Genomic DNA, 27764 nt, shown 5'->3' on the forward strand with positions numbered 1-27764 from the left:
TGCATCGGTACGAGGGCATTGCTGTGACCACATTTGATGCACTGTGTGCTGTTTTGATCCCCGAAACTAAAATGAAAGGATTTAATTCTTTTCGAAGATTTTCAAAGAGGTTTCCCTTTACTCATTCCTAGAATGCCGGCCTTTTGTTATCGGGGATTATCAGTTTTGATCTTAGCTGAGAAATAGAATTCAACCATCCATGACGTTCTGAAGAGTGTATCAACTGGATGCACATTATCTCTTGTCAGGGAGACTAAAGCTAGAGAATAAATTTTAAGAAAAAGATGCATTTATATTAACACACATACTATGAAGACACCTCCCAATATTTACAAATTACACAGACATATGTAACCATGTCTTCAAATTATAAAGTGGGGACTTTTTTTTGCGATTGAAACAAATGCACTTGCATATAATCTATAATCGGGTTTTCCAGAGAATCTTCCAGAAGAGCACACCTGGTCCAGTTTGGTGTTCAGTTGACATTATCATATGTTTCAACACAGAGAGGGAGAAAAATGTCCCCCGCCTGAGAAGCAGCAGCCTATTGATCTCTCTCTCTTACGTTGTTCCATCCGATAGCAAAGTGTGAGACCATAAAATCCCTGTGTTATCTTTACCACTTGTGAAGGATTTTTGGTGAGAATTCACTAGAATCTCTCCACTGCCTGAAACAAAGGGAATTCAGCCAAATTCAACTGTTCCAGAGTGAAACCCCACTACCAGTAACTTGTGTGAGCAGAATAACTTCAAAGGCAGAATAACGTTTGGGGCACTCTATCATTTTACCATTTGTTATGAGTCCAACGTTCTGTGTCTCACACTTTTCTAGTAAATGACCTACTCTGAGACCTACATCATTGGTCACATCACAAAAATGGTTCCATTTAAGATTGGTGTAACCAGTGGAGGAGTGGGACTGGAAAAGGACGGAGTGACCTTCCAACATTGGTTGAAACACGAATGAGAAATTTTCAAAGGGCTGTTCAAGTGGAAATTCCCTTGCCAGAAGTTTGTGGTGCTGGATGCTTGCATTTATTCAAAATTATATTTGGTGACATTTGACAGACAAGTGAATGCAGACAAGTGGCATACAGACAGAAAAATGCTTTTGAGACCACATGCACATCACCCATGGAATTTGTGAGTGGTGAAGCGGTGACAAAGTGTCTAATAGCCCACTCCTGCCGCTCAGTCCTATGTGCCTATGTTCTATTCAGCTCCTCACAGCTCCTGATATTAGCAGATGGAGGCCACCTGCTCCAAATACCTGGTCCACCAGAACACAGGATGTCATCCTCAAGACTGTCACACACGGTTTGGTGTGGGTTGGAAAATGTTATTTGGAAAACTAGGCTGGTTTCGAAAGACAGCTCTGGTCTCTTTACAGAGTATCTCCTCTCTGCAACTTGTGCTTCATTTGTTGGTGATGTTGGAGACTCAGATTCACTGTGAATACAGCCCCCATACCTCACCCTGAGATGACTCACAAAATACTTTACTCTCTGTGACTGCAACATTCAATAACAGAATGTTCAGGAAAATTACAATTATTAACTTTATAATTACAGAATATGAGAACATAAGAAGCAAGATTAGGTGACTCGGATGATCAACCTATTGTATACCATCATGGCTGACTTACTGTTATCAATAACTGGTCTTGAATGTCCAATTCTTCACACCCTTTAGCACTCTAACAGGCCAAAAAATTCATGTACCACCTCTTTGAATACTTTCCGTGATGTAACTCCCCTCACTATCTAGCCCAGATAATTCCTGGCATTGATTACCCTCTATGAGAGGAAAACACTCCCAACACAGACACCATCATCTATTGATGTGAACAAGAGGTGAACACAGGGGCTCAGGAAAGAGTGAATGGCCTTGATGACAAGGTAGCATTTTACTGTGGATGACATCAGGACCACCTACTTATTTGAGATTAATGGGAATTAGGTATACCCACCCCACTGGTTTGGGGTCTTTCAGAGCACAAAGAAAGATGTTTATGGTCGGTGACCGACAATCCTTTCAGTCCTGGGACATCTCTGCAGGAGATCCTCAGGGTAGCTGCCTGAAAACAAACACCTTCATAAGATCAGAAATGGGGATGGTCACTGAAGACCACCCAATGTTCAGAACAATGTGCCACACCTCAGCTCCTGAAACAGTCTGTGTCCATGTGCAGTAAGACCTGGACAGCATTCAGGTTTGTGCTGTTAAAGTGTCGGTAACATTCATGTAACAGCAAGGCCAGACACTCTACATTTCCACAGTTAAATGAAGAGCTCATTCAGCATCTCAGGCACATTAGAAACAGATATGTGGAAGCCATTCAGCCCATCGAAACTACTGAACAAAGAGAGGAATAGCCGATTCAATCCTCCTGCCTGTTCCACAGGAAGAGAAGAGGTCTGATTTCCACATCAAGCTGTTAAACAGGAACAGGCAGGGCCAAGTCCGGCCCATGAACCTGTTCCATGGGACATGGAGGAGGCCATTCAGCCCCTCGGGACACTTATTCAGGAACAGGAGGGTGCCATTGATGCTCCAACCTGACAAATCAATGGAGCAGAGAATGCACTCTGAGACGGATCCACGATGTTCTTCATGGCTCCATTACCTGTGGGACACTTGAAACTTTAATATGGTTTGCTGCCAGTGAGGAAGGTAGCCAGATGCTTTGTCTGAAATCTCAGAGAGGCATCTTTCATCTCTGAGAAGACAGACCCATGTCCTCCATGGATGTCAGAAGCTGGTGGGAATAGTTAACTGTCTTAGAATGAAGGTATTGTGGCTGTTGTCGGGATTGTGGATAACATGACGTTTAATGCAGGATCACACCCTAAATGCACTGTATTAATGTGGGGAGAATTAATTCAAAGACTGACCCTCTGTCTCTCTCAATCAACATATGGAGTGGGGGTGGGATGAGGGGAATGTCCTCGGAGGCTCTTAACCTATTGAGAATCACTTAACCTGAGTTAATAAAACCCATGGAATTTATCATCGTATCAGTGCCTGTTTAGAACATCATGAGTGACTGTCCATCCCCCTTCAGGTTCGATACAATCATCTCTTATTCTCTCACTGAGCTTCACTCTCTGCTCATGGTGCCATCATCCCAGGGATTAGTCTGTTGAAACTTGAGAGAATGTCTATCCAGAGTACCCCAAATACTGTCTCAACAACACTCTCAGGGATGATCGCAATAATCCTTTTCTCTCACATAAACATCGCCGTTTCTTTCCTGTGCCACAAAAAGCCATTCTTTCTCTATGCACTATGACTGACATGGAATGTATAAGTTCCTTACATCTGTACGTCAGCATCAATAAAGCCAACACCAGAGATGCGTATGGAGATGTGCATCAATCTCGGGGAGAATTTCAATGAGATTGAATACACCTCAGTTAGGGGATGATCACCAACCTGAATAGAAATGAGCTATAGGATACGGGAAACAGGCAGAGGAAGGGAGCTATCTTTACTTCTGTTCTTCTCTCACAGGATGTATGCAGCCCTGGTCATGGCAGCATGTTATGCCGATCTTGAACTGAGTGTTTGGATCAGCTGTTCCACACGACAGTAAAGAGAAAAGCACATTCCTGTGGGATTGTAGTGTCACAACACAGGATACATTCTCCTGCTTAATGTAAAACCAGCAACAGGGAAAAGATTTATCCACTGCAGTAATCCATGATAATTCTAGAGTCCAAAACTATTTGAAGTAAAAATTAACAACTTTATTTCTTAAAGTATAACAGGGAATAATAGACGAACGAATATTTACAGCTTCTTCCTCTAAGCTATATTTTATCTCTCCGCTCCCCCCACCACCACTATACCAGCCCGATTAGGCTCTCAATTAAGATTTACAAAACAAAACTCCTAATCTCAAAACCAAGAAGCTTTCTGTTCTTCTCCATATTCCTGTCTTCTTTTCTTCTTTGAGATTCTGCTTTTACCAGTTACTAATCAATAAAGGAACCGAGAGGAGAACTAATTTTCAGGCAGTCTATGCATGCTGGTAACTTGGCAGTTCTCCTCTCAACTGTCAATTTCCCGCGGTCTTGTACCCCAAACCATTGGACTGTGTCATTGGCTTTTAAGATTATCAATATGCTAAATTCAAACTTGATTGGAGGTGGGCACTTTGGGTTATAACTTAAACTGCTTGGCTGAATTTGTTTTTGTCTTGAGAAAATAAGCTAATCGACCAAATGTTACATTAATTCTATTTTTCGGAAGACTTGGTGCTGTCGGGTAGTTATTGCTGGCTTTTAATTCTGTTAAAGTTGCAGAACACTGTTCATCAGAGAAGTCACACTGAAACCTGACTAGGGAAGAATGACACATTGTCTTCGCTTAAGGACTTGGGGCAAGCAGATGGGCTTTTATGGCAAATCAAAAGAGTTGCTTTTAATGTCCCTCATGAGGTATCAACAGACTATTATTCTGTGGCTCAAGAGTATGAGTCTTGAACACCATAAACTGTCGTCCCGTTTGTACAGAGAACAAATTACACATCCTCAAGAGCAATTTTTTCATAACGGATATATGTTTTGAAGGAACTTGAAACTGTTGCATCCGGCTTAAAGAAAGGCACAAATCATGGTTTATTCAGAAGTTGCAATGAGACTGAGACGAGACTGGGATATCATGACGGTGGTATTGGACAGGATTGGTTAGTGAGGACGAGATGGAGATGTAAATCTGTGAAGGACAAAATGGATTATGGAGTCTGAGAACAGTCTGGTTCCTTCTTGCATATCAGTGAGTAATTGAGAAATAGTAGTTGATACTGATTAATATAAGGAAAGGAGGTTTTGTTTGTAACTGGAGACATTGTCTTGCACTTTCCAAATTTTGGATATCATGAGCAGAAATTCAGTTCAACCCAGTTTAGTAGACAAATGTAATGACTTACCAGGTACACCAACTATAGCGAGGATGGGATAGTAACCACCTTGAATAATCCAAAGGAGATCCTGGATCCGTGATGCTAATGATATCCAAGGCCAAGAAAGATAGTAAAGACCCGAGGATAAACTCCTGTCTGTTATTGTAATATTCCAGTCTAATATTCTCAGATTCTGATAGATTGTTGAACCATTCCAGTCTAATGATCTCAGATTCGGATCCATTGTTGTACCATTCCAGTTTACTGAACTTAGGTTCTGATTCACTATTAGAACATTCAAATCGAAGGTCCTCACATTCTGAACCATTATTGTAACGTTCCAGTCTAATGTTCTCAGATTCTGATCTCTACTGCCCCTCTCTCTCGAGCTGATGATCCGTGTTAGTACTGTCAGCGATGCTCCAACTCATACTATGGGATAACACGCTGAAAAGAGCCCATTTATCATTCAACGATGGAAACTCTCCACTGGGATAATTAGGATCCACGGGGATTGACAGTCACTGAACAAATAGCTCCAATTAACCCCTTTCAATTTAACATTGATTTTAATAAAATTCAAAAGAAGGTTTAAAATTCATACATTTGGCATAGAACATAGAACATAGAGAACATAGAACAATACAGCACAGAACAGGCCCTTCGGCCCACGATGTTGTGCCGAACTTCTATCCTAGATTAAGCACCCATTCATGTACTTATCCAAATGCCGCTTAAAGGTCGCCAATGATTCTGACTCTACCACTCCCATAGGCAGCGCATTCCATGCCCCCACCACTCTCTGGGTAAAGAACCCACCCCTGACATCTCTCCTATATCTTCCACCCTTCTCGTTAAATTTATGTCCCCTTGTAACACTCTGTTGTACCGGGGGAAAAAGTTTCTGACTGAGATGGTAGATTGAATGCGTGCAATCATTCAATCTGCCTTGGATATGGGAATAATGGGAATAATGACAAAGGATTGTCAGAACATAAACAAGTTTCTACATTTATAAACGGAAATATACAATCTGCAACTACTGATCAGTGATTATAATGTCAGTAAAATATGGAGAGAACTTTTCTAGTCCAGAATCTGACAGGAAAATGTGTCTACGATAACATGGGTGATAACGGATAACTGACATGGATATGTTAACAGAGAATATGACGTGACACACAATTCAGATGATTATTCGAGAATCAGAGAGGGCAGGTGAGGGTCATGCTGTTAATATTATCGATGTCAATCAACTGTGATTAAGTACCATTGGATTTCAATTGCAGTGTGATTATGATATTGGGGACATGGCTGCTGAGACTGGAGTGAGGAAACATGATATTTCCCACTCATCAGTAGTGAAACGTTATTCTTTGTAAATCATTTGAAGATCAAATTTCAGGATACAGCTCCAATGAGGAATGAGGAGAGCCAATATTAACCATACGACCATAAGACATTGGAGCAGAAATTTGGCCATTTGTCCCATTGAGCCTACTCCACCATTCAATGATGGCTGTTAAGCTTCTCAACCCCGTTCTCCCGCTTTCTACCTGTAACCCTTGATCCCCTTTACAGTCAAGAACCTATCTGTCTCACACTTAAATGTACTCAATGATCTGGACTCGACAGTCCTCTGTGGCAGTGAATTCCATCGATTCACCACTCTCTGGCTGGAGATGTTTCTTTTTATCTCTGTTTGGAAAGGTCTTCTCTTTACTCTGTCCCTTCTGGTACTAGTCTCTCTTACCATTGGATATATCTTCCCAAAATCCACTCTGTCCCAGGAGATGTAGCATTCTGTATTTTTCAATTAGACCTCCTAGCATCTTTCTGAACTCTATCAAATACAGACCCAGAGCCCTCAAATATTCTTCACATGTGAAGCTTTTCATTCCTGGCACCATTCTCGTGAATCTCGTCTGAAAACGCTCCAAGACCAGTACATCCTTCCTGAGATAAGGAACCCAAAGCTGCGCACAATAATCCAAATGTAGCCTGACCAAAGCCTTGTAGAGCCTTAGAAGTACATCCCTGCTTTTATATTGAAGCCTTCTTGAAATAAATGCCCTCATTGTATTTGCCTTCCTAACTACTGACAACCTGCAACTTTCAAGACTCCTGGACTAGAACGCCCTAGTCTTTTTGCACTTCAGATTTCTGAATTTGCTTGCTATTTATAAAATAGTCTATGCCTCTATTCATCCTGGTAAAATGCTTTTCCACACTTTTCCACATTGTACTCAATCTGCCACTTCTTTGATCACTTTCCAAACCTGTAAAAATCCTTCAGCACTGAAAGTGAGGACAGCAGATCCTGGAGATCAGAGTCAAAAAGTGTGGTCATAGAAAAGTACAGCCTGGCAGGAAGAATCCGAGGAGCAGGAGATTCGACGTTTCAGGCATAAAGCCTTGATCAGGAATGTGGGGTGGGCGGAAGGTGCCAGAGAGATAAATGGGAGGGGCTGGTGCTGGGAGGAAGGTAACTTGGAAGGTGACAGCTAGATGAAGGTGGGTGGTGATAGTGATAGGTCAGAGTGGAAGGTGGAGTGGATAGATGGGAAGGAAGATGGACAGCTAGGACAGTTCAAGAGGGCGGTTCTGAGTTGGAGAGTTTGATCTGGGATAAGGTGGAGGGAGGGGAGATGAGGAAACTGGTAAAATTGTCCTTGATAACGTGTGTTGGAAGGGTCCAAAGACAGAAGATAATGCGTTCTTCCTTCAGACGTCAGGTGGTTAGAATTTGACAGTGGATGAGGCCACAAACCTGCAAAGCCTTGGCGGAGTCGGAGGGGGAGTTGAAATATTCAGCCACAGGGCAGTGGGGTTGTTGGGTGTGTGTGTCTGAGAGTGTTCCCTGAACCGTTCTGCAAGTTGACGTCCTGTCTCGCCAATGTAGTGGAGACCAGGAGCAATGGACAGACTAGAAGAGGTGTTTGGATGCACAGTATGTTATCTACCTGATGTGGAAGGATCCTTTGGGGCCTTGGGTGGAGGTGAGGAGGGAGGTGTTTGCACAAGTTTCATACCAGTTGTAGTGGCAAGGGAAAGTGCTGGGAGTGGAAGGTGGCTTGTTGGGGTTGTGTGGACCTGATGAGGGAGCTGTGAGGGAATGGTCTCAGCAGTATGATGATAGGGGTAGGGAGGGAAGTATATCTCTGGTGGTGCGGTCTGACTGTTGGTGGCAGAAATGGTGGAGGATGATGCGTTGTATCCTGAGGTTGGTGGGATGGAAGGCATGCACCAGAGAGGTTCTAACTAGTTGTAGTTGGAAGGGTGAAGCTCAAGGCCGGAGTTTTGGGCAGTTGAGGAGATGCGCCAGAGCACCCTCCTGCAGCCAAACCACCTCTTCAATGCTCCCTGTCCCTCTATCTATCTTTGCACAGTTTGAAAGCTTGGCCAGAATGCCCTCAGTTCCTTCATATCGATAATGAATGCATAAAGTGAAAAGTTGTGGTCCCAAAACTCAGTCTTGTGGAACACCACTTGTCACTGGCTGCCATCCTGAGAAAGACACTTTAATCCAAACTCTCTGCTTTCTGTCAGACAGCCAAACTTCAACTTCCACCTTGTCTCTAACACCATGGACCCATATCTTTCTCAATAGTCTCATGCATGACACCTTGTCAAAGGATTCTTGAGGTGCAGATGGATAACATCTATTGGTTCTCCTTGATCAAATCTGCACATTACTCCCTCAATGTATTCTCGCAGGTTGTCAGGCATGACCTCCCCTTGATGAAACCATGCTGACTCTGTCCTATTTTACCAAAGACCTCCAACAATTGAGAAATCCCATTCTTCAGGATGAATTCCATGATGTTACCCACAACCAGGCTAATCTGTCTGCAGTTTTCCATCTTCTGCCTAACTCCCTTATTAAACCGAGTGTCATGTTTGCAAATATACAGCCACTTGGCCCTTTCCTGATTTTAGTCATTCCTGAAAGATTACCACTTCTGCTTGCACTTACTCTTCAGCGATCTCCCTTACAAGGCTGGGGTGTAGTCCATCTGGTCCAGGTGAGTTATCCACATTCAGGCCATTCTGTTTTCTAACATGTTCTTCTTGGTGATGGCCACTGTATTTAGGACTGCCCTCTCACTCTCTTCAATTCTTGGGAAATTACTCGCGTATGCCACCGTGAAGACTGATGCAAAATTCCTCAGCCATTTCTTTGCTTCCCACTACTGTCTTTCCAGCATCATTTCCCAGTGGTCCATATTCACATTTACGTCTCTTTTGCATTTTATATATCTAAAGAATCTCTTACAGTTTCCTTTATATTACTGGTTAGCCTAGCCCCATACTTAATGTTCTCCCTCCTTATTTATTTTTTCTTGCCTTCTGTTGGCCTCAATTCTCCAGTTCCACACTGTCCTTCACTCTGCTTACTCTTTTGCTTATATGCAATCCCTGACTTCCCTTGTCAGCCCTGGTTACCTCATCCTCCCTGTACCATATCTCTATTACTCAGCACACATCGCTGCAGTGTCTTTTAAATTATCATGGAATCGCCAGCCATTGCTGTTACCCTGCCCCGGTCAATTCTACCCAGCTTCTCCCTTATGCCTCTCCAGTTGCCTTTATACAGCTGAAATACTGTTAACTCTGATTCTATCTTCTCTCTCAAATTTCAGAATAAATTCAACCATGTTCTGATCACTGCTTCTGAAGTTTTCCTTCACCTTAAGCTCCCTTGTCCAGCCTGCGTCATTAAATCCAGTGTCATCTGTTCCCGAGTGGGCTCCACCACATGATGCTCCAAAAAGCCATCCCGTAGATATTCCTCAAATTCCTTTTCTTGCGATTCACTACCAAACTGGTTTCCCATTTCACTTACATATTGAAATCCCCCATGATCACTGTAACGTTGTCTTTCCTACAGATCTTTTCTATCTCCTGGTGTATCTCGTGCCCCAGCTCCTGACGACTCTTTGGAGGCCTGTGCAAGTCTCCAACTGTGGTTGTCTTACCTTTGTGGTTCCTCAATTCTAACATGCAGATTCTACACCATCTGACCTTACTTCCTTTCGTATTGTTGATTAAATTTCATTTCTTATTAATAATGTAAATCCACTGTCTCGATCTTTTCGATACGATATATGTCCTTGAATATCCTGATCCCCTTGCAGCCACTTCTCTGTGATGCCCATTACGTCATACCTACCAATTTCAATCTATGCCACAAGCTCATTTACCCTATTCCTTACACTGCTCGCATTCTGATATAACCCTTCAATCTTGTGTTAACGTTTCCTCTTCTATTGCCACTTGTTTGTTCAGTGTGATTGAAGTTTGATTGCTTATACTTCCCATACACTCTGTTCTATTTGCGTCTATGCTGAAGATTTTAATAACCTCTCTTGAGCTCTGTGCTCTTACCTCCTCTTTTCTCATTAAACTCTATAAGGAAACCCCTAACCCGCGCACGCACACACACACACTCCTAATCAGTTTAAAGCTCTGTCGACATCCTTGGTTAGGATTCACTTGGACTCTGGTCCCAGCACGGTTCAGACGAAGACTGTCCCATCAGAACAGGTTATTTCTTCCTCAGTAATAAAATGTGTTTAATGTTTGTGAGAAGACTTGTAGCTCGGGTGATCGTTGTTGTGGTTCTGTTCGCCGAGCTGGGAATTTGTGTTGCAGACGTTTCGTCCCCTGTCGAGGTGACATCCTCAGTGCTTGGGAGCCTCCTGTGAAGCGCTTCTGTGATGTTTCTGCAGTGTGTTGTGGCCCTTTTGAATCGTGTCTTGATGCAACTTCTTTTGTGTGTGTTGGGGTGGTTGCTTTCGTAGTTCAGGATTTGATCTGTGTGTGTGGATTTCCTGTAAACCTTTGTGGTGAATTCTCCGTTCGGTGTTCTCTGTACCATCACTTCGAGGAATGGGAGTTGGTTGTCCTTTTCTTCCTCTCTCGCGAATCGGATTCCTGTGAGTGTGGCGTTGATGATCCGGTGCAATTTCAACAACAGATGCCTAGGGGAAAGACAACGGAACGAGGACATTCCGCAACCCAAAGGACTAGCCACACTACCATACATAAAAAACATTTCTGAACTGACAGCCAGACTACTGCGACCACTAGGACTCATAACAGCACACAAACCAACAGCCACTCTCAGACAACTGACCAGGACGAAGGACCCGATACCCAGCATGAGCAAAACCAATGTAGTGTACAAAACCCCATGCAAGGACTGCACAAAACACTACATAGGACAAACAGGAAGACAGCTAAAGATCCGCATCCATGAACACCAACTCGCCACGAAACCACACGACCAGCTATCCTTAGTGGCCACACACGCAGATGACAAGCAACATGAATTCGACTGGGAGATCACGACTATTATAGGACAAGCCAAACAGAGAACAGCCAGGGAATTCCTAGAGGAATGGCACTCATCCACAGATTCAAACAATAAGCACATCGACTTGGACCCAATGTACCGACCACTGCAACGGACAGCTGGAACTGACAACCGGAAGCGGCAGATTCAAATCACTATAAATGCCGGAGGAAAAATCACAGAAGCGCTTCACAGGAGGCTCGCAAGCACTGAGGGTATCACCTAGATAGGGGACAAAACGTCTGCAACATAAATTCCCAGCTTGGCGAACAAAACCACAACAATAAAATGTGTTTATTCAACACAAAATACTGGGACAAAAAACAAGCGTTTCAGCACATACCAAAACATGAAAAATACAAAGAGACAAGTCTGTTAAAATTCACTTACGATGTGGAGCTATATGAATTGAAATGTGAATTATAAAACCATGGACGAGGTATTCAAGCTTTATTGGTCATTATTTGACCCACAGCTGAAGTACTGATTTCCCCCCAATCAGTGATCCACCTCACTGAGACTCTCTCGCCCTGTCTCACACATTGTCTAGAGTGACGACAAGTTCCTGTTGGCCCAGAATTGTTAAATTAATTCACCTTCTCCCCGGAACCAATCTATTGTTATTTTGGAAGTTGTTCAGCAGTCAGCAACCCGGTTCTGTGAAATTATTGGCGATAAATGATCTGGCTGGGATGACAGCATAGTGCTCACAGGGTATGGCACCAGACAAAGGGCTTGCAGTCTGTGGGAATTTCTAAATAAAATTTCTGTATGTTTGTCCTCATGCTGTCTTCTGATCTAACTTCACACTCGTCTGACACCCCTTGATCTCACTCACTCTGTCGCTCCATTTTCCCTCCATTCCTTTTATCTCTCTTCACTTCCTTTTTATCTGTTAATTTTTCTCTCTCTCTCACACACACACACACACACACACACACACAGTTCTCTCTGTTTTCAAATTGTGATGTTGGAGAGCTCATCGTTGTACAATTGGCTAAACGGCTTCGTTCAGTGCTCTATTAATTCTGAAGCTCTCTGAACCACAATGAAGACTTCAGCACAATAAAGACATCAGGTGCCTAGAGAGACAAGCTGGTCCTGCGAAGGACACAGTGCAGAATCATCCTTTATCTCTTCCTGTTGTCTGATATGCAGCGGCCTTGAAACATCTGTTCAAACAAAATAGATTGAAATTCGTGCAGGCGGGAGGACGTTCACCAGATGATTTTGCTGTCAGGATTTAACAAGCAGTTCCCACATACAAAATGTGGATTTCCCTGATAGCAGCTCCTCCCAATTGACACGGCCTAGCTCTGCCTGATGCTCACGGAATTTGCCTTCCGCCAATTCAGTAGCTTCACACAAGGTCCTGACTTATCCATGTTCGTAACTATCTTAAATCTGAAGGAGCTGTGACCACTGTTTCTAAAATTATGTCCCACTGAAAGGTCAGTGACCTGGCCAGGATCATTAGCCAATACGAGATCCAGTATGGCTCTTCCTCTCGTTGGACAATCCACATACTGCTGCAGTTAATAAATTCTGCCCCGTCGAAGCCTCTTGCTCCAAGGGACTCCCAGTCATTACTGGAGATCTTAAAGTCACTCACTATGACCTCTCTGATTTTTTAATACACCTTTCCTTAATCGACGTAAATATCTGTACCTCAATACGTCCGTGGCTGTTGGGCGGGGGATTATAGTAACGCAGTGCTTGCAGCCATCTTGTTTTTGAGCTTTAACCATATTGCTGCAGTGGATAGTCCCTCCTGTATGTCCTCTTCAAGTACAGATGTAGCATTCTCCCGATTATTAAAACACCTCGTCCACCTCTTTTACCTTTCTCTCCACCTCGCATAAAACAATGAAACCCTGGAATGTTAAATGGCCAGTCCTTTCCCTCTCTCAACCAAGTCTCTGTAAAGCTGCAACATCATAGTCACATGCACGGATTCAGGCTGTCAGTTCATCATAATAAAATTAACCATAATAATTCTTCCATTGAAATAAATACACTTCAGCCCAACTCCATCCGATCCTGACCTGATATTTGGTTTGAGATTCCCTGATGTAAATTCTCCTCGTCTATTCTCTGGTAATAGGAGATTAGAAAAGATTGTCAGTAAAGCAGAAAATATTGCAAACAGACAATTTCTGTTTCCTCCATTGTCCCTTCTATCTGTACATTTCATCACACACTGTCCAATTCCAATAAACTGCTGGATAATTATTATGCTTCAAACAACAGTCTCCAGCCTCTCAATGCACATTCTTCAACTCTCTCTGGACCCATTGGATTGACAGTTTTCTGATCCCTCTCTCAACTAAATCTCTGTAATAGTTATATCATAGTTATGTCTACTCATTCAAACTCCAAACTCCAAGCTCATCTGTCTTGCCTGTCATACTGCTCACATTAAAATCAGCATACTTCCGACTGCCAGTCCCATTGTGTTCACTCCCCTCTGCCAGTTTGTTGTTGGTCTTAGCTGCACTGGGATTAGTCTCCAACTACTCTTCAGTCATGTGCTTGTGGACGTACTGCTCTGGCTCCACCCTCCCTCCCCCCACCACCACACTTGTTTAAACCCTCCTGAGTGACAATAGCAAACCTTCCTGCCAGGAGATTGCTGCCGGTTCACCTCCATCCCGTCCTTCTTGTGTATTTCATACTGACCCAGGAGTCCCAATGACCCACATATCGGAGATTGCTGCCAGTTCAGATGCATCCAGTCCTTCTTGTGTATATCCTACCGATCCGGGAATCCCAAAGATCCACATATTGCAAGTGCTGCCTACCCTACCAGCTCTTTGGCCATGTTTTTAACTATACTGCCTTCCTATTCCTAACTTCACTGGCACGTGGCAAAATCTAGTCTCTTCAACATTCAAAAATCCTTTCAGCATAACTCCGGCACGATCTTTACTTTGAAATGGATACACTTGACAATAAAAACTTAGTGTGATCTCATTAACTATGAAAGTGGAGCCCAACGAATCAGTCGCAATGACCATAGGATCTGATATCTATCACCTTCACCAAACCTGTGTGACAAGGTATTAATATGGAGTATATATTTGTAGATGGACGTGGATAAACAGAAATTAGTCCAAAAGTCCTGAAAATGTCACAACAGATGGCTGTCATTCAGCCTGTTTACTCTGCTTTGCTGTTCAATTGGATTTTAGCTATTCTGTTCCTTTTAAGGCTGGGGCTTTACCCCGGATCCCTAGCGTGTCAGAAAGTGCCCAGTGTCTTTGTGCGCTCTTGCGTAGGGAGCATCCAGTGCCAGGCGATGGGGTGTGGGGAACCCTGGAATGGCTCGGTGAAAGGCTGCATGCAATAACGAATGGACTCAGGGCTCGAGAGAGACGGAGTAGGACATGCACTCACATCAGTAGCTGGGCAAGATTCCCATGTACTCGGGGAGCCCGAGCACAGTGCCACTTTTACAATAAACTCGTCATATTTGCAGCAATTCTCCATCAAATACAAGTAAATATACTGCAGATGGCAGAAACCTGAAACAAACATAGAAACATACTGTGAAGAGAGAAACGAGTTAATTCTCCCAATGCAGACACGGGGAGATTGTAAAAAACTCCACAAAAACAGGGTCCAGAGATTGGAATTATTCTTATTTGAATGAAAATAGTCTTATCAGTGATAGGCAACATGGTTTTGTGCAGAGAAGGTCATGTCTTACCAAATCAATAGATTGTTTGAGGAAGTGACAAAGTTGATTGATGAAGGAGGCACTGTAGATGTCATGTACGTGGACTTCAGGAAGGCGTTTGGTATGTTTCCCCATGGTCGGGGTATGTCGAAAGTAAAGTCACATGGTGCACGAGCTGGTGGATAAAGAACTGGCTGGGCAACAGGAGGCAGAGAGTAGTAAGGGGAGGGAGTTTCTCAAAATGGAGAACTGTGACCAGTGGTTTATTTTAAGGTGTTTCTGGAAAGATACATGAATGGGCTGGGAACAAAGGGATACAGATCCTTAGAAAATAGGCGACAGGTTTAGATAGAGGATTTGGATCGGCGCAGGCTCCGAACACCGAATGGCCTGTTTCTGTACTGGAATGTTCTTTGTTATAAGATTAGCAATGACCCATCAGACACCAGTAATGGTCTCCTCCAACCTCTTCCCTCAGACTAAAAGGTACAGAAGCTTGAAAAAACTGAGCAGCTGGTTCAGGAACAGCTTCTTCCTGACTGTTATTAGACTGATGAGTGGACTCACTAATCTCAGATAATGCTGATCTTGTTCCTGCTGATCTCACCTCGCACACGCCCTGTGCATCGTAACCTGCATGGCTCTCAAACATATTTTACAGCCATTGTTCTGTACATCATTGTTTACTATGCTTTGTCTGCATTTCTTGGTAAAGGTCAAAGTAAATCCTCACCTCCCTTCCCCCAGTTACTACAATGCTCACTCCCAGCTGTCTCTGGTCCTCAGCCCCAGAACCTCCCATTCCTCATCCCCAGCACACTGTGACCCCATCCCCACTCCCTGTGTGCTTTGTATCTCACTATTTCTCTCACACTGTCTGTTTCCTTGTATTTGCCTTTTATCTGTCTTCTGTTTCTTTCCCATAACTTACTGTCTCCCCTTCTCTCTGTTCTTGTGAATGTTTGTTTCTTATTTTGATTCCTTTCTCTGTTTTACTGACTGTCCTTCTGTTTGCCTCGCTGTGTTCTCTCTCTCCTTCTCCGTGTCCATCTCTTTCTCTCTCGTTGTGATGGTGATGGCTTGTCTATTCTTTTGAAGCATGTGATGGCTCTTTGGTTGGATGTTGGCAATACAATAAATTCAATTATGTTTTGGTATCTTAAAGATAATTTAAATTTATTGGTTAAATTTCAATTGCTGTCAAAACAGCAACCAGAATGTAGATATCCATTTAACAACCAATTGTTACATCTAAATATTTTGAAACTGCCTTCTCCCAGTGCTCTGCATACTGGCAACTGAAAGCATTCTATTCACGTGCATAAAAGTGTAACGGTAACTGCTCTTCCGAGGACCATAAGAAACTACAGACGGTTTTGTGCACAGCCCATACTATCATGGAGGACAACCTTCCATCCATTTATACTTCTCAGTGTCAGCGAAAGTCTGGAAACATCAAATATCTCTCCCAAACTGGTAATGATCTCCGACAACCTCTTCCAAAAGGGAGGCGAGACAGAGACTTGAAAACATGGACCAGTATGCTCAGGAACACCTTCTTCCCCACCCTAATTAGACTGACGCATTGACATCTCTAACTTTTCAAATAATATTAATCTTGCTAAATTCGATCTTGAATCGCACTGCTCCTGTGCAGCTGTCACCTTGTCCGCCTCACTCTGTGTAAGTGCCCTGTGAGGCTCAAGGTCTTCTCAAGGGCAATCAACAAAGTGAACTAATGCTGCCCACCCAGCGATACCTATATCCCATTAATAAATATAAGAACATGCCGACACTCAGGGAACACAGACAGGTCGGATCAAATCGCTTTAAACATGATCTTAGATAGATAGAGATTGCCCTCGGTATCTGAAAGTAGAGTGTTCCTACAAAGCCTTTCATAAGCTGATATGGCATAAAATGTGGTATCATTAATTTATGTGGGGAAAATGTACTTTTCTTGTTAAAAGTGAAAATCCTCTTCGGATTTCTTTTGATTAGTGAAAACAGGACGTAATGGAGGTTTTTCGGAAAGGGAAATGGCAAAAAGCTATTTTTTTATAAGAAGGGGATACGTGTAGCAGCATGGGAGTGATATTCAGGAAGATGTGAAAAGTTAAAAATAAATGAGGTGATTCTCACATTTTATTTCCACCCCAGCTGATCATCATTCCCTTTGTTTGCTCTTTGTCTTCTATCTCTTTCTCTATCGATTCAACTCACTCCTCCTGCCCTTCAAAGCAGACTTCCCTGTCACCAGCATTGTTCACACTATTTTCCAGCTGCTTTCAGTTCAGAAAAGCTTCCCAGCACTTTCTGATCTTTTTCTTGCATTATTTATGCAATTTCAGATCTCCAGCATCTTTCAAATTTGTTTAACCTTCAAATGTGTTATTCCATGGGAAGTCGGCATCTCTGCCAAGGGCAGCATTTGTTAATCATCACTAATTGTCCTGATTGTGAGGCCATTCCACAAGCCAATATAAAATCAAGCACATTGATATGGGTCTGAAGTCACACTTAACCCAGATGGGTAGTGACATTAGATTTCTTTACCGAAGGTCATCAGTGAAACAGGAAAATGTTCAGACAAAATGTGGTTTTATAGTTGTTTTTCGTGAAATTCACTTTTATTCCAATTCTTATCATTTTTATTGAAGTTCTGCCATCAGCTGTGGTAGGACTTGAAACAAATCGCTTGAAACAATGTCTTTCGTTTAATAAGCTTTGCTCCTGAATTATGTCCAGCGACATTCCTACTCTGATACATTGTCCTAATCATGAAGGAACGTCCGAGACAAGAACAATTTTGTGATTAAAATACTTGTAACTGGAAAAGTGGCCAGAAGAGAGCTTGAAACATAAAGTCTGAATTTTACCAACGAGCAGACAATGGTTTGTTCAGCCACAGCACTGACGCAGAGATGGAGACTGGGGATATTGTGAGCTGGTAGTGGACAGGGTTCGTGACAGAGAGAACAAGATACATAAACCAGTTCAGGGCAAAATGAGATCTCGAGGTTGTGCACAGTTTTGTTCTCAGATGTAAGGGAGTGGTCTGTAATTCAGATGAATGGAAACTGCAATTGAAATTGAAGATAAAAGTTTCTTTCATTGGCAAATATAGATAATAGAAATTACAATGAAGTTCAAAATTGTTTATGGGATTAATGAATGGACAGAGGTAGAGAATACAAACAATAGCGAGAATAGGTTATGATTTGGAGATGCCGCTCTTAGACCGGGGTGTACAAAGTTAAAAATCACACAACGCCATGTCATAGTCCAACAGGTTTAATTGGGAGCACACTAGATTTCGGAGCGTCGCTCCTCCACCATAGGTTAGTAACACACTCTCCACTCCGCCCAATCAGCACCACTAATATCTGATAAGGTAGACATTTCCAACAAAGAAAAATGTTGTAAAGACGCAAGGAAAGCCTCCTCTCCATTTGTGTAATTATCCAGTCCATTATTCGCAGATTCAGATCTGTCCTCTCCACGACTGTGCAGCTGCTGATCTCTGTTACTGTTGGAGCTGATGCATCTGCTCCTACACTGGGATAACGCACTGAGTGAAGCCCCTCACCAATAGGACACAGTTACAATGCATGGAGACTGACATCAATCGCGGTCACTGAGTAAACAGCTCTAGCTTTCAATACAGCACATTCAGCTCACAATATATCTGGACTGGACTGGACTTGATGCTGACATTGCTCGCTATTGGTCACATCTCCCATCGCCAATTCCCCTAGTGAAGTCAGTTGTGAGGAAGAATGATGGAAGTTTTCTGATCGCAGGCTAGAATACTCTGCCTTGTTGTACGTTTGCAATGCTGTTATCATCTTACCCGGAATCTCTGCCCCTCCACAAAATAAAGAAACACAGTCAGGATGTTGTTACTGAGCTGATCTCTCCTTCACGGGAACAAACCCCAGCCAACAGACTGTCACTGAGCACAATTGCCCTGAACTTCGACAGGAAGGGTGGACTTCTCTGAATGGTCCTCTCACTGCTCTAATACAGAAACGTTGGACCTTCCATATAGAATATGCTTCAGTAATTAATTTATACAAATTGATAAACATCTTAATGCAGTTTTATTTGCTGTAAAGCAATAATTTTTCACCTTTTTTCCCCTCAGCCCAAAACCAAAAGTGATCTTATTCATTAAGACTTATGAATTAATAAGTCAGACTTACCTTGTAGATCGGGCGGAATGGGGATAGTGGCTGTGGAGACTGCATGGGGAGTACAATGATATTCCCCAGTCATCATCACTCTTAACGTCAGATAGAATTAAATATAGTTCACAACAAGGAACGAGCCAACGCTTGGGATATGTAATGGTCAATGACAATGTGAACTGAACCGGATAATTTTAAATGTGATAAAGTGAACTATATTTTATATACCCACCATTTAATCATTGGGAATACAGATTGAGTAGTGTCACCGCATCTGAAGCATTAACTTTGATGTCTCTTCACAGATACAGCCAGACCTGCTGAGCTTTCCCTCCAACGTCTGTTTTTGTTTGAGCTTGATCATGTTGTTCATATCTGGCAGGATGCTTACAATTAAAAGCAGATGCTAATAACAAAATGCACAGGGGTATGGTGACAATACAAGAGAATGACAGTAGAAATATCGCTCATTCCAAACACCTTTGCTGTAATAATTCTATGTTATGCATTGAAAGCTTTTGGAGATTGGGGAGACAAGCTTGTTCAATGAAGGACACAGTGTTCCATCATCAAAGATCTATCGCTATGATTTCATGAAGTTCAGCTGCCTCTAAAATGTGTTTTCAAACAAAATAGATTTCCTGAGATTTACAAGATGTTCAGATTTTCTTTTTACTTTCGATCTTAAAGAACAAACAGATTTCGGCTGTAATTCGGGTATCACAGACACACCAACAGTAATAGAAACATGAAAGTACCACATTGTCCAAATATTACCAAGGTTAACATGTAGACCTGTCAAGAAACATGCAATATAGTGATAATGGAAACATGAAATGCAAACAGAAAATCCTGGATAAACAAAAAGGTGAGGATGTGTCTGCAGAGAGCAGCAGAATTAACATATGTAATATGATGTGACACTGTTCTGAAAAGTCCTATTAGAATCAAAGGTTAATTTTTTGCATCTCTGTTCAGATGTTGCCAGATTTACTGAGTTTCGCTCCAGCTCTTTTGATTTCTTTCTTCTTTCTGAACTGTGACAAAGTGTCTGATCTGAATGATAGCAGCAAAGCTGTTATCTTAGTTGAATCTCGAGTAATTTGTTATTGATTTTAAATGAGAAATTACAAAGTTCCTATGTTTGACAGGGCTCTAAATATCGATGACGTATTGCATTGTGAGACCTTGCGATGAAAATGTTGAAACAAAACAGAAGTTGCTGCAAATGCTCAGCAGGTCTGGCATCATCTGTGCAAAGAAATCAGAGTTAACGTTTCAGGTCCAGTGCCCCTTCCTCAGAACTGATAGTAACAGGGAAAATGTTGGTTTATATGCAGAAGAGACCGGATAGCTCTTAATGGGGACTGTTAGTAGCTAACAATAGGGTGTGAGTAATGGAAGGCTATGTGACAACTCGGCCTGGGGTGTATGGATAGGGGGCTCGGACTTTGGGGAGTTCAGGCCCGAAAAATATTGAACTTGATTTTGAATCTAAAGGGCTGCAAAGGCCGCACATGGAAAATGAGGTGTAGTTCTTTCAGCTTGCGATGAATTTGCCTGGAACACTGCAGCAAGCCTGACACAGAGATATTGGTCAAGGAACAGGATGGGCTGTTAAACTGGCAGGCAACTGAAAGCTCTGAGTCATCTGCAGCGGTCCAACTTGGGTGTTCTGTGAAGCAGTCACCCAGTCTACCCTTCATTTCCCCAATGTCGAGGAGACCACATTGTGAGCAGCGCATGTAGTAGACCGGATTGTGGGAATTGTTGGTAAGGTGCTGCTTCACCTGGAAGGTACAGTTGGGCCCTTTGATACTGATGAGGAGGGAGGTAAATGGGAATGTGTCACACCTCCGGCATGGGAAAGTGAAGTGGACCTGTGGTGGGAGTGAACAAAGAGTAGACCAGTGTGTCCTGGAGGGAATAATCCCTCTAGACGGTAGACAAGGGAGGAGAGGTGAATATGTGCAGGTGGGGGCATCTCGCCGGAGGTGGGGGAAATGTGGGCTGATGATCCTCTGCATGTGAATGCTGCTGGGATAGTAGGTAAGGCCAATGGAAACTCTTTTGCGAGAGGGAAGGGGAGGGGTAGGGTAGAAGTGCAGGAGATGGGTCAGACTCGGTTGAGGACCCTGTTGACAACAGTGATGGGGAATCCTTTGATTGACGAACAAGGTGGACATGTGAAAGGCTTCCTTATTGAATTTAGTATCATCAGAAGCAATGCGGTGGAGACGGAGGAACTGGGGGAATGGAATTGACTTTATGCAGGAAACCAGGTGTGAGGATGTGTACTCCAGGAAGCTGTGGGAGTCGGTGGGATAATACCAGATATCAGTTGCCTGGCTATCCCCAGAAATGGAAGCAAAAATGTTGAGGAAAGGAAGTAAGGAGCCAGAGATCGACCAGGTGAAAGTGATGGAGACTTTCAAATTCCAAGCGAAAATGGTGAACTTTTCCAATTCCGGACAAGAGAGAGATGCAGCAGCGATGATATCATCTATGTATGGGACAAAGATTTGTGGGTGGGTGCTGGAGTAGAACTGGAACAGAGAATGGTCGACGTCCCCCAGGAAAAAAACAGGCATAACTGGGGCCCAAGTGTGTATCCGTACACTTCCTCTGTGTGGCAGGAGCAGGCTGAAGCAATGGGTCTGCCTGGGCAGTTCTGTTTGTGAACTTTTGAGAGGAGATAGAAGCGAGCTCTGCTATCAGAGGATTATCAGCTCGGGGGCAGTTAGGGGCGTGGGGCGAGTGGGGCAGAAATCTCCAATGAAATGTGGTCAGTTATCATAGTTGATACAATTGCCTGATGTGCCATGGTAGGGTCATGGTCTAGGGTGAGATTAGAGGCAGTACCTGAGAGTGGGCGTTCAACCTTTGCAATGTCGAGGTCAGTCCACCAGACTATAGCAGCACCACCCTTGTCAGCACAGGCTGAATAACACAGTCAGAGTTGGACCTAAGCACATGGAGTATAGGCTGTTCGGACAGTGATAGGTTGGATTTGGTGAGGCAAGTGCAGAGAAATTACGACATGTTGAGATTTCTCAATGAACCGATTTAGTTCAGGTAAAGGCTAGAGGGAGGGGTCCAGGTGGAGGGAGAGTGTTGAAGCTGGGTAACGGCGTATATGGGACAGGGTGAGGAATATTGCTGAAAGAAATGGGCACTGAGGCAAAGGCAGCGGAAGAGCTCAGCTAAATGTCATGCCTAAAATTCATTAAAGTGGGGGCACAGAGAGGTAATGTTCAGATATTTGATTAGTACAGAACATTCAGCATCAGAGAGTGGAAGTTAAGGAGGGACGGTGAATAAACGACAGGAGGTGGAGTTGGGGAGGGCATGGAGTCAGAGGGCAGGTATGAGAGGGGAGGAAGGTTCCAGAGGGTCAAGGGCATCTCTACCTTGTTGCAAATTGTGTGCCCAGTACATCTGTTTAGAACAACGAACGAACCGGTGAATAAATTAGAATTGTGGAGTGGTGCAGCCTTGAGACAATATAATGCGATTCTGCTGGATGGAGAAAACGTTGATCTCAGTGGTACTGATATCACACGATCAGACCTCAGAAAGTAACTGAGTGAAAATAATTGGGAAGGTAATCTTATTGTAACATCCTGATTTCAATGGAGTGACACTCAAGCAGCAAGGTGTTCCTTTTCGGAGACTTTAGACCAAACTGTGAAAATATAATTTGTCTTGATGTTATTAACAGGGCAATTTATCCATGGTTTTGGAAGGCACTAGCAAGGGCAGAGTTTATTTGTCATTCCCAATAGCTCTGGGGAAAGTGTCATTGTTCAGTGACGAAATTACCAGCGCAAAATTTCCTGCGATTCCCAGTGACCACAGTTTACTCAGGATCTCTGATGTCACATGAGTCAAATACTCCTTTAATGCAACGCAAATTACTCTGGTCTCACCTCAAATGACATTGGAAGATCAGTTAAATGAATAAAGAACAAAAGGCCAGTACACAGCCTGTTTGAACAATGTGCTCACTCTACTCACAATGTTTAAGGTAAAACTGATGCGTGGATTTCTGACTGTGAGGAGAGGTTTGTCCTATTTGTGATGAGGCTGTTTGGTTAAGCTCTGTGACAGAGAGACAGAAAGACACTCCACTCTGTACCATGTGGAACAAAACCACCCTGTTCACAGTGCATCAGACAATGACAGAAACACACTATTGTCTGTTCCTATTGGACATTGATCATCTCAATCTCATCATTCACTGATGATCAATAGCAGCACAGAAGCCAGCAGCTCCCATCATCCCAGTTGGAAAGCAAAAAGGGGAAGGGATGGCCAGAGAAAGTGGGAGTAACTGGGGAATTGGTGTAACTTACAGTTGGAGTGGCAGAAGAAGAGTGTGAAGGGAGATCATCTGTGGAAGAGTATGTAGCAGCAGAAGGGGTAGTGCAAGTGGAGTAGGACTGTAAGAAAAGAGTAGGACGGAGGAGGAAGAACGGCAGATGAAATTTTAGTGACTGGGAAAAGCTTGTTTTTGAGGAAGTGAGATTGGATGAGAAAACATCACTGTACAAGAAAATCGGGATCTGGATTCCATTCAAAATTAAGAAAGGATTTCTTGTACTTTCTCTTCTATCACTTGATTCTTGCTCAGGTTGTACATGTGCTATATATTTCTATATCTCCATCAAGTGCAGACGACATGTTTTTTCTCCCCTACGTGGTATTTCAATATTTTTGATTTTTTACAGTATGTATTTGCTTCCAATTCAAGGTGGACATGAGAATATGATTTGATCTTCTGCAGTTTGTCTATTACATCGAATTTATTGGAATATTTATCCTCATCACACTCGCTGATTAAAACAAACAATAAATGAGTGCATGTCCATCCTGCAGATGAAAAATTTCTTCAGCTCTGGCTATTGCAGGGAATGTTACAAAGAACAGTGCCACGTAAAATGCTAATGTTCCACCGCAAGATGCCAAACCCTAGTTTATCCTAAATTATTTACAATGTTTATAAACAAAACATGCAGAGGGGCAGAGTGTAAAATGTGAATTCAAGTCTGTGTTGAAAACGCTATTTGTGGGTCCCTCATAAAATGTGTTTACATCACTCATAAATAGGAAAAGCAAGAGACTGGAATTGTCAAATCATCCTCTGAATAACATCTGGAGAACAGGAAGGAAATCATGGTTTGTTTATGATATTCAGAAATGACGATTGTGAGAATGTGGAGGTGGGGAGCAGTGAAATGATGATCAATGTTGTGGATGACACAAAGATGGGCTGGGGGTGGGTCACAGTCAGGAGGGAAGGGTTCGGCTACAGGAGGATAGAAACAAATTATTCAGATAGCCAGATCAATGGCCTGATGAAATTTAACACTGATAAATTGGGAAGATGTAAGTCAGAAGTAACAAGACAAGTGAGTACTCAAAAGTGAGTATGAAAGAAGATGGCTAAATTTGCTTGTTTATTCTTTGCAGCAGGGAAGGTTGAGGAGGGAACCTGGTACAGGTGTACAAGAGCAGAACGGGTATGGAGAGGATGGACATACAGCAGCTGTTTTCCTTAGTCAAAGGATCAAAAATAAAGGGACACACTTTTAAAGTGAACGTCAGGGGATTGAGAGAGGATTTGTGGAATGTGTTTCGAACTGAGAGGATGGTATGAATCTGGAATGCGTTGTCTAGATGGGTGGTTGAGGCAGGTAACCTCACAAACGTTTAAAATGTCTTTGGATAAGCACTTGCTGGCACAGACGTGATAGGCCTGTTTTTCATTGCATGATTCTTTGCAGTGGCAGCCATGAATACTCTGGTATATTCTGAAACAATTAACAATGGCAGTTGCTGCTTTGTTCCTTTGACTGTACTTAGTAAGTGGCTATATTACAAACCAGCATCATCTCATGCATCTTCAGTACTCACTCAACCAAAGGCAGCCCAGCCATCTCTCGGACCATCCAGTGTAATTCATATGTTCAGTGCACGCATTGTCCAACAACAACACTGACACTATTCCAGCTGTATGCAACCATTATTAAAGTTACAGCCATAATATGAACACAGCTTTTCCTCCATTATAATACAGACCTCTAGCAATAAGGGTGTTATTTATCTGAATCATAATAAATTCTTTCCCAGGTATTCACTTTGACAAGCAGCAAGTTTTTCCGTGTTTTGCTGCCAGTTGTTTATCACGGAATTCCCCACCCAAACCTCTTTGCCCTTTAACATTTTCTTGTGCACTGTCTCCCTGATCTCACACACCTCACTCCCTCACATCCCCCACACTCTCCATCCTTACTTGTTAATCTCTGAAAAACCTGCGCCTCATCGCTATAATTTATTCCAATTCCTAACTCACTGTTTTGATTCCTTCTCTCGGCATGGTCATTAGACTGGCCGTGCCTGATATCCTATTCACCTCGACCTTCTGCTCAGTCCCTGATCCTCTGCTTTGGTTCTCACTCTCTTGGTTTATTCAAATCCATCTGACTTGCACTAGAAAACGTCCCCACAAGGATGTTGGTGCTTGTACAGTTAAGATTCAACCTGTCTTTTTTGTACAGGTCCCCACCTGTCCTGGAAGAGATCCCAATGATCCAACAATCTGGAACTCTCACCCCTGAACTAGATTTTTAACAACATGCTAAGCTCCACTGTCTTCCTCATCCTTCCCTCTTTTCCACATGGCACTGGGATTAATCCAGAGATTACTCTTTCTCTCTCTCGCTCGCTCTCTTCACACACACACGCATTCAAACACACACAGATAGACACTATATTACTTTGCAGAAGAATACAAATAACCTTAAAGTAATCGGAATGATAACTGGAGTGAAGTATTTAGTTAAAGGGAGGATGAGAGAAATTGTGCTTCTTCTGGATGTCAGTTTGCTCGCTGAGCTGGAGAGTTCATTTTCAGATGGTTCATCACCTTACAAGGGAACATTATCAGTGAGCCTCTGGTGAAGTGCTGGTGTTATGTCCCACTTGCTATTTAAGTGTCTAGGTTTCCTTGAGTCAGTGATCTAATTTCCAGTATTGGTGATTTTTTGTTCGGTTCTTTTTCTCAGAGAGTGTTCGATGGAATCAAAATTGATATGTTTGTTGATAGAGTTGAGGTTAGAATGCTATTTTTCTAGGAATTCTCGTGCGTGTCTCTGTTTGGCTTGTCCTAGATGGATATGCAGACCCAGTCAAAATCGTGTACTTCCTCATCTGTATGTAAGGATACTATTGATAGTGGGTCATGTCTTTTTTTTCTGGCCAGTTGTTCATGTATCCAGGTGGCTAGTTTTCTGACTGTTTTGTTTCGATGTAGTGCTTGTAACAGTTCTTGCAAGGCTTATTCTTACTTGAGCAGAACAGATAAATATTTGAACTAATTGCGGTGCTCAAACGTATGAAAAATAAAAGTTGCAGAGTAAAACAAGAATACTCTGTTTCCTTTAGTTGGCATCACAGCATCAAGGAGTTCTAATTTCAAGCTGGTCAGCAAAAGAGCCAGGAATGAGATAAGGAAAAACTTATTTATTGAGAGAGTTGTTAGGATTTGGAATGGAACTGTCTGGGAGAGTTCTGGATGAACATTAAAAAATAGAATTGGATATGTACTTGGAAATATGAATTTAACAGGCTGCAGAGATAGTGCTGGCGAATGGGAGGGGCTTTGGAGACATTCTTGGAGCTGATGTACACACAGTGGCCAATGGCCTCCTCCTGTACTTTAAAGTTTTGCACTCTATCATGTGTCTGATGAGAATAAAAGTCAGTATCCGATTATTTCCCATTCTAAATGCTCACGAATATCTGATTATTTCGTGCAGCATAAGCATTTAAAATGCAACTATTGCAAGGCCAGCTTCATTATATAGTCTAATTATTGCTCAGAATATGAATATTTTAAATGTTGTATTCCAATTACTCAAACAAATCTGTCATTGCTTTGGCACAAATCTCTTTGAAAAGGTTTGACTTTTCACTCACACGATAATATGTTCACCTTTTTTTGTTTGCTGTCTGCATTTCAAATTCAATAACATTCTTTCTAAAAGTCAAAGGTTTACAAATTATTGTTCACTAAAATTTGATAACACAAGTCATTTATTTAGTTTAATATTCACAGAGCATGTTGAACTATAGCCATTTCTAATTTGCTACAAATAGCTGAAGCTTGTACATTTCAGTGAGAAATTAAACTGATTGATTGTATATAAATGTATAAGAACGCTAATTCTATTTGATTATTCAATCGTTTGCTCACCCTGAACATGTAATCATTCAGAAGCCAACCACTTTCAAAATGTTGGAGTGACAATGCATTGTTTTGAATCCTGACATTGTGTATGTAATTCTGATCGCCAAAAGAGTTACATCCATGTTGTTTGTTCGATAGAAAATAAATGTGCATTCTTTATTTCTGTGTTAGAAAATCTTGACAGAAGTTTATATTTTTGTTCCATAAATATAGAATCAACCTAATTCTTTTCAGAGATTATAGTTCAGTCAAATAATCATAGTTGACATCTTAGTTTTGCGCGATTCACGAAACATAGCAAACATCTGATTAATACATGGGTTACCCAACAGATTGTATCTGAAGAAACAGCAGCAAATGACAAGTCAAGAATGACA

Source organism: Chiloscyllium punctatum, chromosome 50, assembly GCF_047496795.1.
Source record: "Chiloscyllium punctatum isolate Juve2018m chromosome 50, sChiPun1.3, whole genome shotgun sequence".
NCBI lineage: Eukaryota > Metazoa > Chordata > Chondrichthyes > Orectolobiformes > Hemiscylliidae > Chiloscyllium > Chiloscyllium punctatum.